The sequence below is a fragment of the Lissotriton vulgaris genome, chromosome 7 (assembly GCF_964263255.1).
Source record: "Lissotriton vulgaris chromosome 7, aLisVul1.2, whole genome shotgun sequence".
Taxonomy (NCBI): Eukaryota; Metazoa; Chordata; class Amphibia; order Caudata; family Salamandridae; genus Lissotriton; species Lissotriton vulgaris.
In genome coordinates this window covers 1004085111-1004102366 of record NC_141695.1, presented here as the reverse complement: position 1 = coordinate 1004102366, position 17256 = coordinate 1004085111, and positions in this window count along the sequence as shown.

The following is a 17256-nucleotide window of genomic DNA, read 5'->3' as shown; positions in this document are numbered from 1 at the left end:
CTGGGCAGAATGGGTGGGGTCAGAGGGGTATGGGAGGAGCCTGGGTAGAATGGGTGGAGTCAGAGAGGAGGGGGTATAGGAGGAGCCTGGCAGAGGGGGGTGTAGGAGGAGCCTAGTCAGATTGGGTGGGGTCAAATAGGAGGAGCCTGGGCACAATGGGAGGGGTCAGAGGGGTATGGGAGGAGCCTGGGTAGAATGGGTGGAGTCAGAGAGGAGGGGGTATAGGAGGAGCCTAGTCAGAGGGGGTGGGGTCAGAGAGGAGGGGCTTAGGAGGAGCCTAGTCAGATTGGGTGGGGTCAAATAGGAGGAGCCTGGGCAGAATGGGTGGAGTCAGAGAGGTGGGGCTTAGGAGGAGCCTGGGCAGAATGGGTGGGGTCAGAGAGGAGGGGCTTAGGCGGAGCCTGGGCAGAATGGGTGGGGGTCAGACAGCAGAGGAGGGGCTTAGGAGGAGCCTGGGCAGAGGGGGTATAGGAGGAGCCTAGTCAGATTGGGTGGGGTCAAATAGGAGGAGCCTGGGCAGAATGGGTGGGGTCAGACAGCAGAGGAGGGGCTTAGGAGGAGCCAAGTCAGATTGGGTGGGGTCAAATAGGAGGAGCCTGGGCAGAATGGGTGGAGTCAGAGAGGTGGGGCTTAGGAGGAGCCTGGGCAGAATGGGTGGGGTCAGAGAGGAGGGGCTTAGGCGGAGCCTGGGCAGAATGGGTGGGGGTCAGACAGCAGAGGAGGGGCTTAGGAGGAGCCTGGGCAGAATGGGTGGGGTCAGACAGCAGAGGAGGGGCTTAGGAGGAGCCTAGTCAGATTGGGTGGGGTCAAATAGGAGGAGCCTGGGCAGAATTGGTGGGGTCAGACAGCAGAGGAGGGGCTTAGGAGGAGCCTAGTCAGATTGGGTGGGGTCAAATAGGAGGAACCTAGTCAGAATGGGTGGAGTCAGAGAGGAGGGGGTATAGGAGGAGCCTAGTCAGATTGGGTGGGGTCAGAGAGGAGGGGCTTAGGAGGAGCCTAGTCAGATTGAGTGGGGTCAGAGAGGAGGGGTATAGGAGGAGCCTGGGCAGAATGGGTGGGGTCAGACAGCAGAGGAGGGGCTTAGGAGGAGCCAAGTCAGATTGGGTGGGGTCAAATAGGAGGGGTATGGGAGGAGCCTGGGCAGAATGGGTGGAGTCAGAGGGGTATGGGAGGAGCTTGGGCAGAATGGGTGGGGTCAGACAGCAGAGGAGGGGCTTAGGAGGAGCCTGGGCAGAATGGGTGGAGTCAGACAGCAGAGGAGGGGCTTAGGAGGAGCCTGGGCAGAGGGGGTATAGGAGGAGTATGGGAGGAGCCTGGGTAGAATGGGTGGAGTCAGAGAGGAGGGGGTATAGGAGGAGCCTAGTCAGAGGGGGTGGGGTCAGAGAGGAGGGGCTTAGGAGGAGCCTAGTCAGATTGGGTGGGGTCAAATAGGAGGAGCCTGGGCAGAATGGGTGGGGTCAGACAGCAGAGGAGGGGCTTAGGAGGAGCCAAGTCAGATTGGGTGGGGTCAAATAGGAGGGGTATAGGAGGAGGAGCCTGGGCAGAATGGGTGGGGTCAGAGGGGAGGGGCTTAGGAGGAGCCTGGGCAGAATGGGTGGGGTCAGACAGCAGAGGAGGGGCTTAGGAGGAGCCTAGTCAGATTGGGTGGGGTCAAATAGGAGGAGCCTAGTCAGAATGGGTGGAGTCAGAGAGGAGGGGGTATAGGAGGAGCCTGGGCAGAATGGGTGGGGTCAGACAGCAGAGGAGGGGCTTAGGAGGAGCCTAGTCAGATTGGGTGGGGTCAGAGAGGAGTGGTATAGGAGGAGCCTGGGCAGGTTGGGTGGGGCCAGACAGCAGAGGAGGGGCTTAGGAGGAGCCTAGTCAGATTGGGTGGGGTCAAATAGGAGGAACCTAGTCAGAATGGGTGGAGTCAGAGAGGAGGGGGTATAGGAGGAGCCTAGTCAGATTGGGTGGGGTCAGAGAGGAGGGGCTTAGGAGGAGCCTAGGGGCTTAGGAGGAGCCTAGTCAGATTGGGTGGGGTCAGAGAGGAGGGGTATAGGAGGAGCCTGGGCAGAATGGGTGGGGTCAGACAGCAGATGAGGGGCTTAGGAGGAGCCTGGGCAGAATTGGTGGGGTCAGAGAGGAGGGGCTTAGGAGGAGCCTGGGCAGAATGGGTGGGGTCAAATAGGAGGAGCCTGGGCAGAATGGGTGGGGTCAGACAGCAGAGGAGGGGCTTAGGAGGAGCCAAGTCAGATTGGGTGGGGTCAAATAGGAGGAGCCTGGGCAGAATGGGTGGAGTCAGAGAGGTGGGGCTTAGGAGGAGCCTGGGCAGAATGGGTGGGGTCAGAGAGGAGGGGCTTAGGCGGAGCCTGGGCAGAATGGGTGGGGGTCAGACAGCAGAGGAGGGGCTTAGGAGGAGCCTGGGCAGAATGGGTGGGGTCAGACAGCAGAGGAGGGGCTTAGGAGGAGCCTAGTCAGATTGGGTGGGGTCAAATAGGAGGAGCCTGGGCAGAATTGGTGGGGTCAGACAGCAGAGGAGGGGCTTAGGAGGAGCCTAGTCAGATTGGGTGGGGTCAAATAGGAGGAACCTAGTCAGAATGGGTGGAGTCAGAGAGGAGGGGGTATAGGAGGAGCCTAGTCAGATTGGGTGGGGTCAGAGAGGAGGGGCTTAGGAGGAGCCTAGTCAGATTGAGTGGGGTCAGAGAGGAGGGGTATAGGAGGAGCCTGGGCAGAATGGGTGGGGTCAGACAGCAGAGGAGGGGCTTAGGAGGAGCCAAGTCAGATTGGGTGGGGTCAAATAGGAGGGGTATGGGAGGAGCCTGGGCAGAATGGGTGGAGTCAGAGGGGTATGGGAGGAGCTTGGGCAGAATGGGTGGGGTCAGACAGCAGAGGAGGGGCTTAGGAGGAGCCTGGGCAGAATGGGTGGAGTCAGACAGCAGAGGAGGGGCTTAGGAGGAGCCTGGTGAGGTTCCGTGACGGTTCCGTGACGACTTGAACCCGTGTTTTCAAGTTTGTCGGAAATACATAAAATTAGTATCAGCGAACCGCAAATGATCCATTTAGTATATCCTAGTGTTTTCGCTACGCTACGAGCAAGAGCACTCCTTCCACTGACACATTTCTGATATACACACGGCATCCATCTTAAGATCATGGCCGCCATTTTGTGGTTCCTTGCCCTCACATATGCAATAGCCTCTGATCATTTCATTCACTTCACTTTGATTAAGGACACGTAGCCTTAGCCGGAGATTCACCTCTTACATGACACGTGCACCTTAAACCAGATCACGCTGAAGCTGCATGACTCGACAAAGGCTGCCTCCTCTGCCCGAGGCCAGCCCACCTGAACTGGTTTTCCTGTCCATTGTACCTGATCATGATTAGGCGGCCGAAGCCGGTAGCCTTGCCCATTTACAACCCACAAACATCTCTTATCCCGCTTTTCTATCTTCTGCACCTGGCTCTGCTCCTTTCCTTCTGGGCCTTTATTAGGGGGAGGTAACGAACTTTACGATGAGGCGGTCCGGGTCTTGAATGCAATATTGACAAGGGATTGTGATGGACTGGTGGGAACCCCTCTTCGTGATGTTTGGTATCAGATATTATCGACAGTTCCTGTGTAACGCCAAATATTTATTGTTTAGAGACACAAAGGTTTGGGAATGTACCGACATGTGAAATATTTGCCTAGAGCACAATTTTTAGTATATAAGGAGCAACCCACTTTGTACAAATCGAACAGTCTCCTAGATTCTGCCCGTGTGTAGATTCTGTGACTTCTGTGTCCCTGCAGTAATAAACCTTTGGTCTTTGACGCCACCATCGAGAAGCCCGTGTTTCTGTTCATTTGTGCACCAAGGCAGGTGGGACTCCGGGGTCTTTGGGTGTTGTACCCTGACACCTCTGGACGGAACCAAAAAAGTCCAGAACTCCAATTGGCGCCCAACGTGGGGCGACGTCATTCGGTACCGGTCCAAAAGCCTGAAGAGTTCGAGAAGCTTCGTGTGAAGATTCCTGAGGGAGGCGCCCCACTTCATCGATCCCGGCATATCGCAAAAGTGGCCCTGAAGTTCTCTTCCACGAGGGTTCCCGTTCAGGACGGCTGCAGTGGGCCGTTGCCTTGACCGTCGCCCTGTCTTGGACCCGAAGTGGTGCAGTCCTTAGTACGGCGAAACGTGACGGGTTTCTCCTTGGTGACGTCTTCAGTGCCTCAGTTAAGTATTTAGTGATAGCTAGCTGGTTACTTTTGTGAGGATTGTTAAAAATCCTTGATCGGTTCTTGGTTTGGTTTGGTTTTGTAAGATTATCACTAGTTGTTCTGGTTACGATAATCTATTTGGTTCAGTTTTGGGTATCGATACATCAGTTCGTTTTGGTAGGCCTAAGTTCTTGGTTCAAGTGCACAATTTGTTTCGTGTTTTGTTTGTTTTGTGTTCCGGACTGAGAATGGTAAGTCGGAAAATGTTGTCTTGTTTTAGTTGCAACAGTGACTCACAATTAGAGGATTCCTGTCTGGTTCCTCCGATTGGGACTCCCCTATATGACCTATATTGTAAGTATGGTGTGGGTCCTATAACTTATAATGAGATATGGGTCCGTTATTGTAAGAAGGATGGTGTCCTTAGTTGGCCACTGCATGGTAGTTTTGAACAAGAGATTCTCGACAATTTAGAAGCGAAATTGTTTAGGAAGAAAGCCCGGCCGGCAATGTTTGACTCTTTTCGTTATTGGCGGAAAGAATCCAAACAGAGAGAAATGAAAAGGTTGAAAAAAGAGCAAAAAGAACTAGAAGAGTTAACTCTAGAGCAAGCGACTAAGCAGTTGCAGGCTAACGAGTGTGAGAAAGCCATAGATGTAGCCATTAGAGAGCGTAACTTAGCGATTGACAAGTGCTATCCTGCCTTGCCATCGAAAATGGCTAAGATACTGGAGGATTCCGAAAACGATCCTCTGCTATCTTATCTGTTACGGTCGCCTCCACCGTATGCACAAGGTGCTGCGGCTCCACTTATACCGGATGTTCAATTGCCGGTTGCTGGACAACCTGGTGTTCTTGTTCCTCAGAATCAAGTTCCTATACCTCCTGTGGTGAATGTAAATGTTCCTACAGCTCCTCCTCTTCCTGCACTGCCCGCTCCTATACCTACCACTGTACCTATTGGTCCTCAAACTATTTTCCTCGATACTCCTACTGTTTCGTCATCTATTCCTACCTCTACTGCGTTCTCTATGTCTGCGAGTGTACTAACTCCACTTTCTGTTCGTCGAAGAATTACTGATTCTGTTACTAATATGCTGTCTCCTATATATAAAACCTTGATTAAGACTCCTACTCCTGACTCTGTTCAGAGACGGAGTCAGCTTCCAAGTACTGAGGAACGGGGAGTTTTAGACTCCACAGCTCTCAGATGGATTACAAAAGTTAGAAGATATAGTACGAAAGATGTGTTAGAGACATTTATGCAATGGGGAGAGCCAACACAGCGATACGTCTTCGACGAGATGTGCTCGTTGTTGCGTGAGGAAATAGAAGAAGACGATGTCGAATCAGATTTGGAAGATTTAATTAAGATTCAAAAAGAGTTTGCTGCTGGAATGATAGTGGGCGATAATATAAAGGAAGCGATGGAACTCATTTTGAGTTTTAGGAATGATCCATCTCTTCGTTCGCCGAGAGATTTAGAGAAAGGTAGAATGAAGCTAAGTCGCCAATATCCTATGAGGGAAGTTCCTCCAATTTGGCGCGAAGCAGTACAACGTGATGATAATGCGGGTATTGCAGCTGCTCCAGCACAGTTCCAAAGAGTATGGATACATATTCCGTGGAAGCGAGCAGAAGTGTTAGCAGTGAAACAGGCCTTGCCAGATCCACGTAAGAATCCAGCCGGATATTACAAGGAATTGACACAGACAGTTGAGGCTTGTATAATGAACTTAGCCGACATTGATATGTTGTTTGGTAATGTAGTTCCACAACCAGTGTGGGCTAAAATTCGTAGAGAGGATCATCAGGCTGCTTTAGGTGGTGATTGGGCAGCTATCACTGCAACAGATGCTCAACAAATAGGTGGTGCGAAACCCGAACCCCTAATTGCTAATCTTCCTGGCAGAATAATAGATTTAATGAAGACTCTGATGCCAGCATTGCGTGTTAATTGGGATAAATTATCCGCATGCAAGCAGAAGAAAGACGAAAGTGTCTCCGACTTCTTCACGAGGTTCGAAGAGACTTTTGTAGACCATAGTGGTCAGGATATGAGCACTGAAGGAGGACAGAGATTGTTTGTCGATAAATTTGTGCATAATTTGTTACCCGAATTATGCAATAAATTGAAAGACTCAGAAAGTGCGTGGGCTGTATCTACGACAGCGCAAATACTTGCGACTGCACAGTACTATGAAAATAGGGATAAAGAGGAAAAGGAGAAATCAGAGAAGAAAACGAAAGATTTAAAGACTAAAGTTCTTTTACAGCAGGCGTATCCGCCTCGCACGAATCAGACTAATATGCAACAGAATTCGTATCAAAAGACAGATTATAATTCGACCAGGCCTCAATACCAGTGGAATCAGTGTGCGTACTGTAAGAAAGAGGGTCACTATAAAAATGATTGTCAGATTTTAGCGCAAAATAATGCGGCAGCAGCTCAGAGAGGTCGTGGTGGTTTTGCACAGAATTCTAGAGGTCGGGGACGAGGTGCTATGCCTCCACAAACTAATGATCGTCCTTCTAATCACTTTGATCAGCGAAATGTACAGTCAGCTCAACAGAATAGATCTCAGCAATATCTTGTTGAGGATTATTGTGAAGTTGAAGAGGGATTTCAACAAAATGGGTACTAGGACAGCCATAGACAGAGAGAGGGAGTAGTATCAGTTCCAGTGGATCAGAGTGGGCCTTATGTCGCAGTAGCAACATCAGGTGTAGTCGAACCGTTTCTGTTGGATACTGGTGCCGCAAAAAGTTCTATCATGCATGCGAAACTCCCTGGCGCACCTTTGTCTGGCTCAACAAATGTTTCCGTAGGTTTTTCAGGCGCCCCTGTGTACAACCCGATATCTGGTCCTTTGTCTATTTCTGTTGGACCGTGTCAATTGAAAGCACCCTTAATTTTGACGACAGGTTGTAATGAAAATCTGCTTGGTTTAGATTTGTTAAAACGACTATATGCGACATTGTACTGTTCTCCGGAAGGAGTACAGCTTACTTTGGGTAAAAGACTCACCTCTCCGATGTACTTGTCAATGGACAAACTCCCGCCGGAGCTACGTTCACTCCCTGATTCTCTTTGGGCGACTGGTCCCAATGATGTAGGTCTACTAGAGATTCCACCGTATGTAGTAACTTTGAAAGCGAATGTGAAATTTCCAAGAATTCCTCAATATAAAATATCGAATGAAGGTGAGCGTGCACTCTTATTGATTGTGCAAGATTTGATTAAAAAAGGTGTGGTTGAAGAAACGCGAGGAAATGTTTGTAATAGTCCTGTATTGCCGATTTTGAAACGAACAGATCCTACAAAGCCTCCAGTCTATAGGTTTGTCATAGACCTTAGAGAAGTTAATAAGATTGTAATTCCGCAGTTTCCTGTAGTGCCAGACATTACTGCTTTGTTAACATTGATTCCTGCTACAGCTACATGGTTCTCAGTCATCGACTTGAAGAATGCCTTTTTCAGCATTCCGATAGCCGAGGAAAGCAGAGATATTTTTGGCTTCTGTTTAGGAGGTCGCAGTTTCAGATTTAAACGCGCTCCACAAGGCTACTGTGAAAGTCCATCTATTTACAGTCAAGCTTTAAAAAGCCAGTTAGATTCTTTTGTCCTTCCTCCAGGTTCTGCCCTAGTACAATACGTAGATGATCTTTTGGTGGCTGCCGATGACAAGGAAACTTGCAAAGCAGCTACAATTTCACTATTGCATCATTTGTCTAATTTGAATCATAAGGTGTCACCTTCCAAAATGCAATATTGCTGCCAAGAAGTAACCTATTTAGGTCATCTCTTGTCAAAGGAGGGAAGGAAGTTGACCCCAGAAAGAATAAAAGCAATTATGCAAATGAGTGTTCCACGCACACAGAGGGAAGTACGTGCCTTTCTAGGTATTACCTCTTACTGTAGGCAATGGATCCCAAATTTTTCACTTTTAGCAAAACCGTTGGTAGCTTTGACTGGGAAAAATGTTCCGAGTCCGGTGCCATGGTCTGATGAATGTCAAGAGAGTTTTGCTGAATTACGAAAAGCTTTGTGTTCAGCTCCTGTATTGGGCACACCTGATTACAGTAAGCCATTCACGCTCTACGTTCACGAAAGAGAAGGTTGCGCGTTGAGTGTCTTGACACAGAAGTTTGGTGATAAACAACGCCCTTGTGCGTATTTCTCATCAACATTAGATCCGGTAGCTAGAGCATTGCCTAGTTGTTTGAGGGCTACAGCGGCAGCTGCAGCTTCCATTCGACAATCTGCTGGTTTGGTGATGAACAATATGCTAGTGGTCATGGTTCCTCATGCAGTGGACACACTCATGAACCGAACGAAGACACAACACCTTACTAGTGCGAGATTATCTGGTTACGAGCTGACGTTATTAGCGAGTCATATTCAGATCAAAAGATGCAATGTATTGAACCCAGCAACATTGTTGCCGACTGATCAAGAGTCGAGTGATTCTGAGCCACATGACTGTTATTTCAAAACGGAAGAAGAGACAAAAGGTCGTATCGACTTGAGAGATACTCCTCTATCCGACCCAGATGGTACGCTGTATGTGGACGGGTCATGTTTTAAATTGGAGAATGGTGATGTGACTGCTGCCTACGCAGTAACGACTTTGAAGACGATTGTGGAGACTGCAAGAGTGAGTCAGAATTCTGCCCAAGCTGCAGAGTTAATAGCTCTTACGAGAGCGTGTGTTTTAGCTGAGGGAAAGAGAGTGAATGTGTTTACAGATAGTCAGTACGCATTTGGCGTGGCCCATAGTTTTGGCCGGTTGTGGAGAGAAAGGGGTTTCATTACGTCCCATGGGACTAAGATCCAACATGGTCAGCTAGTTAACGACTTGTTAGAATCTCTAACCTTACCGACTGAAGTTGCGATTGTGAAGTGCAGTGCTCATAAAGCAATCACGGATGATGTTGGTCGGGGAAATGCCTTTGCTGATGAAACCGCTAAACAGACAGCTAGAGACATGATGAGTAGAATGTATGTTGCTACGTCTGCAAGATGGATTGCTGAGTCTGGAATGTGTGAGGACACAATGGAAAGTGTGAAAGAGATTCAGAAAGAAGCGACTGAGGAAGAGAAACGCGTATGGAGAGAAAGTACGGGCAAATTGGACTCGAATGGATGTTGGATCGATTTGACAGAACAGCAGCGTTGGATGTTGCCTGATGCGTATGTGCTTGCAGTAGTGACGATGGCGCATGGAGTGGCGCACATAAGTTCTAAAGGGATATGTAAGATGTTAGCTCCGGTTTGGAAGAATGAGGGAATCAGTAAGTGTGCAGAGAGAGTGGTGAAAAATTGTATGGTGTGCTTGATGCATAATCCTGGCAAGGGAACTCCAACTCCAGCTGGTCATTTTGCTCCTCCTTCCTGTCCCTTTGAAGTAATACAGTTAGACTTCATTCACATGGAACGCTGCAACAATTTAAAATACGTCCTGGTGGTGGTTTGTGCTTTTTCCAGGTGGATAGAAGCATACCCACTAAAGGACAACACTGCTTTATCAACTGCCAAAATTCTTCTCAAAGAATTTTTCCCTAGGTTTGGAATGCCACGGATTGTATGGTCAGATAACGGAAGTGAGTTTATAGGGAAAGTTATGCAGAGTGTGTGTGCTGGTCTAGGATTGAAACAAAAATTTCATAGTGCGAACCATCCCCAGTCTGCTGGTTTAGTTGAGGGTTACAATGGCACCCTCAAGCTTAAAATAGCCAAAATTCAAGCATCCACAGGTTTGGCTTGGCCAGACGCACTTCCTTTGGCCTTGTTATCAACGAGAGCAACAGTGCATTCTAGAATAGGGCTTTCTCCATATGAGATTGTATTTGGCCGCCCGGCAAATGTCTGGGGTGTGCCAAGGCCTAAACAATTCTGCTCCATTGAATATCCTATGTTGATAGACTATCTTTACGACTTGACTGCTAAATTAAGTCTTATTCATCAACAGGTCTTTGATGCTTTGCCAAAACCTCCGGAGAGTCCAGGGCATCAGCTGAAACCCGGCGACCACGTGGTGGTCAGAAATTTTGCGAGGACAAAGAATCTTCAGCCTCGCTACATCGGCCCCTTCCAAATCCTGCTGGCGACGAGGACAGCTGTACGTGTTGCTGGTCGCAAGCACTGGATCCACGCTTCTCACGTAAAGCGTGTTCCACTGCCGCTGCCCTACGACGACTGGGTGAAGAAGGGAATTGGTGCCTCCGAAGCTGAAACAACTCCGAAATTTGTCCCTTTCAGCGATGCCGATTTGATTTCTGACACTTTGAAACGTGACTCTCCTCTTGAAAAGACTGCTTTGAACATTGAAAATTTGTCTCCAGCATCAGAAGAAACTTTGCCATCTGCGAACGTAAACTCTGCAACAGCTGCTAGTGATACACTATTTTCCGATCAAACAGTACCAGCGAAGAAAAAATACAACCTTAGAAGCCATAAAAAGGACTAATAAAGCAGGCAACTGCATACTGTGATTTTGATATATATATATATTTTTTGAACTTTTGCCTTCAGCCAGGAAGTTTGTTATTGTTTATTGTTTTTAAAATTGCCTTGCCGTCTGGGTAGCCGTAGGGTCGTGGCTGTGTGCCTAGTTTGAATTTGCAGGGGTCTGACACAAGGTCGATCTTTCTGTTAGTACTGGGAACTCCCAGGGCTGACAGAGGCATTTTCATCTACGTACACATCATCAGTGGTCGCGAGCGGATTGTAGAAGATGGAACTTCCTGCGCTGCAACGAGAAAATGTGATTTACGTTCGCAGAAACAGACTAAATAGAATTCTTCATAGCAAATGTTTCTTGATGCAATGTGCCATTACATTTTTGATTGTTTTAGCAACACTGGTGGGTGGAATTGTCTTTAGCATAAATTTGATTTTTGTGCCAGTATCTACAGTACCTCCCCTTGATCCTGCTATTTCTACTGTTTCTTCTATACACTCTTTTCACTCGTTTCCGGAACATGAGCAAGCTCGACGCTCAGAATTCATTAATAATACTTTTGTACAGCTCTTGCACCAACACCAACTGGTAGTTAACACGACAGACTGTTGGGTGTGTGGCTTGATACCCCACACTATGGATAAAGGTATTCCCTATCTGGTTTTGCCTTTCAGCTACAATGGATCATTTCAGGCCCTTCAAACCATCTTTGCTTATGCTCTTGAGACCTATCCTCCACGTCCACCACGTTCCACTAAATATAACTCTGCCAACAAAGCTTTAGTCCAGGGAATTATTGACATGGTCAAAGACGTCAATAATACTCCATCATACCCTAGAGACGAATTGCGAGTATATTTAAGTTGGAATACTTCAGAGTATCGCCTTAGTTTAGGAGAAAGCAAGCGTAAAAGCTCAACTCCAATCTGGGTCGTACCTCACCGAGGTCAGGTCTGTTTGCAAGGTAATGGGAGAAATCCGAGAGCTCAGCTAGGGAGGAGTGAGTGCGTAGAGACTTATGTGTTTCCGGCTAACTCTTCCCCTGCCTTTCTTACTGCTAGGGGTACCTATTTCATTTGTCGAGACAGAGCTTATACATGGTTGCCTGCCGACTTCTCAGGATCATGTTATATTGCTCGATTATTGCCTCCGACATACACTGCTTCACCTGATTACCACAGAACAAGAGTAGCGAGAGGTGTCTTCAGCAAGGAAGATACAGCTGGTCAGGAAGCTGGAGACTTCTTCAAAGGCTTCCTTCCGTTCTGGGGGCCTATGGCCAATAGTAGAAACATACGTCAGCTAACACGGGTAGTTGAATCTACTATTACCGAAACTGCTGGTGCCCTTAGCAATCTGACAGCTGAGCTTCAGGCGGATAGGCTCATGACATTGCAGAACCGTATGGTTCTAGATGTTATACTTGCAGATCGAGGTGGGGTATGCAGAATGATCCAATCGAGCTGCTGTGTCTTTATTCCTAATAATGCTCCAACAGTTTACGAGGCGATCTCTAAGTTGCACAAGATTTCGGACTCCATACATGTAGATGAGGGAAACTGGTCCTTTATGGAGTGGGTTTGGACTCTGATCTCAGCGTGGGGATGGAAGGTTCTAATGGTCATTGGTGTCATCTTAATATTACTATTCTCATGTTGTCTGATTATCCAGTGTGGTCCTGCTCTGTGTAGTCTTTGTGCTACAACCTGTTTTAGGAAACCACCTGCATTTGGAGAAAAGACACGAGAAAGGATGATGATACAACAGCATGTCACTGACCTGATGAGCATAGAACTAGATTCAGACATAGATTGAGTAATTGCCTATGTAAGGGCAAAAGGAGGGTCTGAGGTTCCGTGACGGTTCCGTGACGACTTGAACCCGTGTTTTCAAGTTTGTCGGAAATACATAAAATTAGTATCAGCGAACCGCAAATGATCCATTTAGTATATCCTAGTGTTTTCGCTACGCTACGAGCAAGAGCACTCCTTCCACTGACACATTTCTGATATACACACGGCATCCATCTTAAGATCATGGCCGCCATTTTGTGGTTCCTTGCCCTCACATATGCAATAGCCTCTGATCATTTCATTCACTTCACTTTGATTAAGGACACGTAGCCTTAGCCGGAGATTCACCTCTTACATGACACGTGCACCTTAAACCAGATCACGCTGAAGCTGCATGACTCGACAAAGGCTGCCTCCTCTGCCCGAGGCCAGCCCACCTGAACTGGTTTTCCTGTCCATTGTACCTGATCATGATTAGGCGGCCGAAGCCGGTAGCCTTGCCCATTTACAACCCACAAACATCTCTTATCCCGCTTTTCTATCTTCTGCACCTGGCTCTGCTCCTTTCCTTCTGGGCCTTTATTAGGGGGAGGTAACGAACTTTACGATGAGGCGGTCCGGGTCTTGAATGCAATATTGACAAGGGATTGTGATGGACTGGTGGGAACCCCTCTTCGTGATGTTTGGTATCAGATATTATCGACAGTTCCTGTGTAACGCCAAATATTTATTGTTTAGAGACACAAAGGTTTGGGAATGTACCGACATGTGAAATATTTGCCTAGAGCACAATTTTTAGTATATAAGGAGCAACCCACTTTGTACAAATCGAACAGTCTCCTAGATTCTGCCCGTGTGTAGATTCTGTGACTTCTGTGTCCCTGCAGTAATAAACCTTTGGTCTTTGACGCCACCATCGAGAAGCCCGTGTTTCTGTTCATTTGTGCACCAAGGCAGGTGGGACTCCGGGGTCTTTGGGTGTTGTACCCTGACACCTCTGGACGGAACCAAAAAAGTCCAGAACTCCACTGGGCAGAGGGGGTATAGGAGGAGTATGGGAGGAGCCTGGGTAGAATGGGTGGAGTCAGAGAGGAGGGGGTATAGGAGGAGCCTAGTCAGAGGGGGTGGGGTCAGAGAGGAGGGGCTTAGGAGGAGCCTAGTCAGATTGGGTGGGGTCAAATAGGAGGAGCCTGGGCAGAATGGGTGGGGTCAGACAGCAGAGGAGGGGCTTAGGAGGAGCCAAGTCAGATTGGGTGGGGTCAAATAGGAGGGGTATAGGAGGAGGAGCCTGGGCAGAATGGGTGGGGTCAGAGGGGAGGGGCTTAGGAGGAGCCTGGGCAGAATGGGTGGGGTCAGACAGCAGAGGAGGGGCTTAGGAGGAGCCTAGTCAGATTGGGTGGGGTCAAATAGGAGGAGCCTAGTCAGAATGGGTGGAGTCAGAGAGGAGGGGGTATAGGAGGAGCCTGGGCAGAATGGGTGGGGTCAGACAGCAGAGGAGGGGCTTAGGAGGAGCCTAGTCAGATTGGGTGGGGTCAGAGAGGAGTGGTATAGGAGGAGCCTGGGCAGGTTGGGTGGGGCCAGACAGCAGAGGAGGGGCTTAGGAGGAGCCTAGTCAGATTGGGTGGGGTCAAATAGGAGGAACCTAGTCAGAATGGGTGGAGTCAGAGAGGAGGGGGTATAGGAGGAGCCTAGTCAGATTGGGTGGGGTCAGAGAGGAGGGGCTTAGGAGGAGCCTAGGGGCTTAGGAGGAGCCTAGTCAGATTGGGTGGGGTCAGAGAGGAGGGGTATAGGAGGAGCCTGGGCAGAATGGGTGGGGTCAGACAGCAGATGAGGGGCTTAGGAGGAGCCTGGGCAGAATTGGTGGGGTCAGAGAGGAGGGGCTTAGGAGGAGCCTGGGCAGAATGGGTGGGGTCAGACAGCAGAGGAGGGGCTTAGGAGGAGCCTAGTCAGATTGGGTGGGGTCAAATAGGAGGAGCCTGGGCACAATGGGTGGGGTCAGACAGCAGAGGAGGGGTATAGGAGGTGCCTGGCAGAGGGGGGTGTAGGAGGAGCCAAGTCAGATTGGGTGGGGTCAAATAGGAGGAGCCTGGGTGGGGTCAGAGGGGTATGGGAGGAGCCTGGGCAGAGGGGGTGGGGTCAGAGAGGAGGGGTATAGGAGGAGCCTGGGCAGAGGGGGTATAGGAGGAGCCTGGCCAGAGGCGGTGGGGTCAGAGAGGAGGGGTATAGGAGGAGCCTGGGCAGAATGGGTGGGGTCAGACAGCAGAGGAGGGGCTTAGGAGGAGCTTAGTCAGATTGGGTGGGGTCAAATAGGAGGAGCCTGGGCAGAATGGGCGGGGTCAGACAGCAGAGGAGGGGCTTAGGAGGAGCCTGGGCAGAATGGGTGGGGTCAGAGAGGAGGGGCTTAGGCGGAGCCTGGGCAGAATGGGTGGGGTCAGACAGCAGAGGAGGGGCTTAGGAGGAGCCTGGGCAGGTGGAGGGGGTATATGGGCAGAATGGGTGGGGTCAGAGAGGAGGGGCTTAGGAGGAGCCTGGGCAGAATGGGTGGAGTCAGAGAGGAGGGGGTATAGGAGGAGCCTGGGCAGAATGGGTATAGGAGGAGCCTAGTCAGATTGGGTGTGGTCAAATAGGAGGAGCCTGGGCAGAATGGGTGGGGTCAGAGAGGAGGGGGTATAGGAGGAGCCTGGCAGAGGGGGGTATAGGAGGAGCCTGGGCAGAGGGGGGTGTAGGAGGAGCCTAGTCAGATTGGGTGGGGTCAAATAGGAGGAGCATGGGCAGAATGGGTGGGGTCAGAGGGGTATGGGAGGAGCCTGGGTAGAATGGGTGGAGTCAGAGAGGAGGGGGTATAGGAGGAGCCTGGCAGAGGGGGGTGTAGGAGGAGCCTAGTCAGATTGGGTGGGGTCAAATAGGAGGAGCCTGGGCAGAATGGGTGGGGTCAGAGGGGTATGGGAGGAGCCTGGGTAGAATGGGTGGAGTCAGAGAGGAGGGGGTATAGGAGGAGCCTGGCAGAGGGGGGTGTAGGAGGAGCCTAGTCAGATTGGGTGGGGTCAAATAGGAGGAGCCTGGGCAGAGGGGGTGGGGTCAGAGAGGAGGGGTATAGGAGGAGCCTGGGCAGAATGGGTGGGGTCAGAGAGGAGTATCTTAGGCGGAGCCTGGGCAGAATGGGTGGGGTCAGACAGCAGAGGAGGGGCTTAGGAGGAGCCTAGTCAGATTGGGTGGGGTCAAATAGGAGGAGCCTAGTCAGAATGGGTGGAGTCAGAGAGGAGGGGGTATAGGAGGAGCCTAGTCAGATTGGGTGGGGTCAAATAGGAGGGGGTATAGGAGGAGCCTGGGCAGAATGGGTGGGGCCAGACAGCAGAGGAGGGGCTTAGGAGGAACCTAGTCAGATTGGGTGGGGTCAAATAGGAGGAGCCTGGGCAGAATGGGTGGGGTCAGACAGCAGAGGAGGGGCTTAGGAGGAGCCTAGTCAGATTGGGTGGGGTCAGAGAGGAGGGGTATAGGAGGAGCCTGGGCAGAATGGGTGGAGTCAGAGAGGAGGGGGTATAGGAGGAGCCTGGGCAGAATGGGTATAGGAGGAGCCTAGTCAGATTGGGTGAGGTCAGAGAGGAGGGGTATAGGAGGAGCCTGGGCAGAGGGGCTTAGGAGGAGCCTGGGCAGAATGGGTGGGGTCAGACAGCAGAGGATGGGTTTAGGAGGAGCTTAGTCAGAATGGGTGGGGTCAGAGAGCAGAGGAGGGGTTAAGGAGGAGCCAAGTCAGATTGGGTGGGGTCAGAGAGGAGGGGGTATAGGAGGAGCCTAGTCAGATTGGGTGAGGTCAGAGAGGAGGGGCTGAGGAGGAGCCTGGGCAGAATGGGTGGAGTCAGACAGCAGAGGATTGGTTTAGGAGGAGCTTAGTCAGAATGGGTGGGGTCAGACAGCAGAGGAGGGGCTTAGGAGGAGCCTAGTCAGATTGGGGTCAAATAAGAGGGGTATAGGAGGAGCCTGGGCAGAATGGGTGGGGTCAGAGGGGTATGGGAGGAGCCTGGGCAGAATGAGTGGAGTCAGAGAGGAGGGGGTATAGGAGGAGCCTAGTCAGATTGGGTGGGGTCAGAGAGCAGAGGAGGGGTTAAGGAGGAGCCTAGTCAGATTGGGTGTGGTCAAATAGGAGGAGCCTGGGCAGAATGGGTGGGGTCTGAGGGCCTAGGAAGGGGTCATAGATGGAGGAGGATCCTGACTTATGGTGGGGAACTGCAAAAACTTTTTTAATGCACCCCCCTATACTTTCTGATTTCTGTTTGGAGGGGGCAGTCGGGGAGCAGTATTAAAAGGTGCTTAGGCGCAACGTGAAGAGCGATGAGGTGCACAGAATGGCATGCCTTCCAGGTACTTTTTGGGGGGGCTACCATTATTTTTTATTGCTCTGATCCTCCCTCATGGGGTGTACCCCAAATGGTTAGGGGCAACGGGGGAGGGGGGGTGGCAAAAAGCTGTTTGACAGTTTCTGTTACCAACAGGGGTCACCATACGATTCTGCTGCAGTTATGGTATTGAAAGGTACAACAAGGAGCATGTGAATGTATTTTTGCAGGTGGGGTGCCCCAAAATTTTACTGCCAGCAGCAGCAGCCCCCCTCCTCCCCACCCAGCAGATTGGTATAGGTACCTTTAGGACATTTCTGTTGAAAAAAGAGGCTATAGCGAATCGTGCTATGAAATCCTAGAGCACTAACATTTGCTAAATAAAGGTGGCATCGGAGCATACGAATGAGGCAGAGAGAGGCTACTGTTGCCAATTGGTTTGGTGGGTCATAGTGAATAACCTCAGCATGCAAATAGGCAGTGTG